We start from the raw sequence: 4,393 nt of genomic DNA, 5'->3' as shown, positions 1-4,393 counted from the left end.
CATGAATTTTTCTCCCATTCTCTTCCAAATCTCTTGTTTTGCAATTCAATTTTGGCTTACAATGATCATAGCAACCAAATCTTCTCCCTGGATAGGATCAATTATATATTTAAAAGGGTTTACTGTAACTGCTTAAAGTTTTTGAGTAAAGTGACAATTATGTCTTTGAAATTTTTTATCTTGGACTAATTAGTCCCTAAAGAAAAGATGTATCAATTTGGTCTTTTATGACGGTAAACGGTGAATATGTGATTTTTTTTATCAATGTATCAGGTAAAATTTAATGGTGGTGTTTATATGTACTGGCGAAACTTGATTCGTGATAAATAGAGAGCAATTGATATGTTATATGAAAATTCAAAAGATAATAAATATTTTACGGTCTAAAACTATATTATTTCGATGCTCATGTGGCAGTAACGGAATACGCACAATTGTAGATAACGAAATACATGAATAATTCTGATTTATTTGGCACTATTGCACTATCTGGAATGACATACATATCCACTATCGTTATCGTAGAGGACTTAATTGGTATTTTTTTTTCCTTCAAGAATTAATAGTTCAAAATCAAAATTTTCGAAAATCTAATTATGATTTTACTCAAGATTAAAAATGAATTTTAAAAACTTGAGTATATTATACTGATATTATATATATTTTTATGAGTTTAATTTTAATATACTAATAATATAAATTATTTTACATAATTGTTCAATTATGTTTATTTTTTTTTGATAAATATTCACAAACAAACAAAAAATATTTTTTTATGAGATGATAATTCATAATTTGATATACATATAAAATTACTTTATATTGTTAGTATATTCAAAATTAAATTTATATTTTCATTTGTTAAAGTATATGCATAAAATATGATACTAACTATAGAGATGTGACAATTAACTAAGCAGAAGAGCATATTGTTATGAAGTTTTAAGTGCTTTAGTTAACAAAACCTGTTGTTAAATGATGTCATTAAAGAATGACGACATGATACCCATCACCAATCACCAGAGTAGAACAATGGAAGATGCTGGAAGTAACATTTGATGACGCCATGTTGGTAGTATTCTTATCAATTTGGAATACTTACTCTTATAAGGCAGAGAATATTATTTGATATTTATGCCTTCCAATCCAATCACAAATGCAAAGCATATAAAATAGAAAGAGTTTTAAGTATATCAGAAATACTGATATTTTAATTATTTTGACCGTTAATTTGAATTATAAAAAAAATATATAATATATATGGTTAAAATAACTGAAACATTGATATTCTAGTACACTTGAAATTTTTTCTATAAAATGTATATTCTCATCCACATAGTGCTTTGACACACACACATTAAGAATTGGTTCCACACAAATAGATGTGAATGTGATGGAGCATCTGCTTAAACCAAAGAACACACAAACATCAAATTGCATTGCAAATATAAAACTTGTGTGATTTTCTTTTTTGTGATGGACCTTCATAGAATAAACATGTGTCTATTTTAATTTGTAAGTTACTTCTTTAAACAGTTTAATGTCCTAATGTCTTTAATTGGAAAAGACATGTCAGGGTCCACCATTTATTGTTGAGATTCTCACACGTTGGTTTCATGTCTTATGGCTATTCAACAACATGCATGTGATTGATTATTCTCCCTCTAATCTAAGGAACTTTATTGAACATTTGTATAATCAAACCATTAGTAAAACCTAAGCAAGAATCCATACTTAACATTTATCAGAAGAAAAAGTATAGGTAGATAATAAAAATATTAAATAATGTGAATAATGAATATATTAGATATTCAATTTACTAAGTGTGAAAATTATTATTCTAATATTAAAATTTAAGTAAATAATTTGAGAATATAATATGTTTTTATTTTATTGGACCAATTTTAAAATCCATTATTTATATTATTCACAAAAATCATTATTTACCTAACAAAGTCTTTTTCATAATTATCGTTGTTAGAGATTCATCTTTCTTTACTTATGGTTTGGTGGTTCAATTAGTATCGAAAAAGTTTTTAAATTTTGACACTATTTTTTGAATTTAATATTCAAATTGGTCTTTAACATTACACTTCCATCTCAATTTGATTTTCAAAGTACTCAATTTAGTTTTTAATTTGACATCAGTAATTTATTAATTTTTAATTATGTTTTCGTCAGAAAATCATTAATGACGTACTGAAAAAGACTAATAACTGACAGGCTGAACTTCTTAACTATTATTTCACGTGGTCATTAAAATTTTTTACTTCAATTTTTTTTTTTGAAAATTTTTTAAAATTCTTAAGTGAAATCAGGATTAAAATTTTAATTGTCACTTTAAATAGCTATTAAAAAGTATAATAGATAGTCCTAAATCTTTTTCAGTATGTTATTAACAATTTTATGATAAAAACAAAAATAGAGACTAATATAAATCACAAATATTATATTAAAAAATTAAATTGAATAAATAAAAATTTTAAAAATTAAATTAAAATGTAAATAATATAATTTCACGAACCAATATAAGTATTAAGTCCTATTTCTTGCATAGAAACTAATGAAGAATTAATGGCATCGTGTTTGACATATATATATTGTGAACAAAAAGTAAAATACCCAGATGAATTATATGTGATGTCATGTTTATAAATTTTTAGAAAAATTATTATCAAAGATCGTTAAAAAAATTTAATTATTAAAATTTTATAAAGAGATAAATATATTTTTAGATTATTATTTTTTGTAAATATATATTTTTTTGTAAATAAATATATCTTATTTAAAAGTATTAATTTTAAATTTTTTTTTGAAATAGCTAATAAGGTTACTAATAATAACGTAAGATATGGGGAGTATAACTCCTTTTTTGGTTTCACAAACTAGTTCTTCTCAAACTTCAAGGCTATAATATTCATATAAAATTCTTTCATTTATTAGTCAAAGTTACAGTATTCAAATAAAACTCAACGCTACAGTATTCATATAAATTGTCAAAGCATAACAAAATTAGGGCACATTTATTAGTCTTCCAGCTTTTTATTTGATTCACAGCAGAACAAATCTCTATTATGACTTATGAGTTATAAATTAAAGTGCGTCAATAAGATAAAGGTGTATCAATAAAAATTTGATTATGATAAATAATTAGAGATAAGATATGTTTATAAAAAAGAAATAAATAAAAAAATAATTTAAAAATATATTTATTTTTTTATAAAAGAATTTGGTCTTTTCTCTAATTATTATAAAATTTAACACTTTTAAATAATTTTAATACTAAAAATCTTTTTTAATAATTAAATTTTTTTAATGATCTTTTGTAATATTTTTTTCAAAAATTTTTGTATTATATACTTTTTACTTGACATTTTTCATATGATAAAGGACTTCAAGTTTCACACAGGAATGACAAAAAAATTGCAAAAACATATACTTGCAGAGATTATCTCAACATAAAAGTAAATGGGAACTCACAAAATTTTAATGAAAATAGGGATTTATTATGTGAATAAATAGGGATAGAGGTACTTATCTCATGGAGACTGTTAAATTTGTACAAAGATAAATTTACTTAAATATTCTCATTTGACAAAAATGAATTATGATATTTAGAGTAATTTTAATGAAATATTTTTTGGATATTATTTTTGACATTTATAGTAATTGAATTTATTTAAAATTAAAATTTGTATTGAATAAAACATTTAAAATGAGATTGGCATCAATAAAGACTATCATTTAAAAGAATGACCAATTAAATAGTATCACTTGTATAATATACTAAATAAAATAATTAAAAATAATATAAAATTTAAATTGAATTGAGACTAAACATTGAAGTGACAATTTTCACATTGAGTTTTAAATTAATTTTTATAATATATGGCCCCACAAATACTTATATGATATTTTGTGGGATCTAAAACAAAATTAAACTAAAATTAAATATTGAAAATGTTATTATATGCTGAAAGTTATTTTTATTTTTTATTTTTTCTAATGTGTATATTAGATATTTAATGTTTATTATGTTAATGATTATATTAAATGGTATTTAGATTATACTCATTTTTTTTTTCTGAGACAATTAAACAGAGATTCATGACAAAAGCGAGATAGAAAATTTTTTTTTTCATAAATTGGGATGGGATGAAAAAGAAATATCCGTCCTTATAGATACTCATTTTCATCCCTAATTACATTATTGTTTTTATGTCATCCTATGAATATATAATGGGGATTATATTTATGAATTCAACTAAAAATTTAACTATTTTTTAATTAATATCAATTAATTTGTTAAATTATTAGTTTATCTGAATTTAAATATTATTTTTTAAGTTATTATAAATATTTAAATTTAAATTTTAAAGATTTTTTAAAACTT

This window comes from Arachis duranensis, chromosome 8, assembly GCF_000817695.3.
Source record: "Arachis duranensis cultivar V14167 chromosome 8, aradu.V14167.gnm2.J7QH, whole genome shotgun sequence".
Taxonomy (NCBI): domain Eukaryota; kingdom Viridiplantae; phylum Streptophyta; class Magnoliopsida; order Fabales; family Fabaceae; genus Arachis; species Arachis duranensis.
This window is presented reverse-complemented; position numbering follows the sequence as displayed.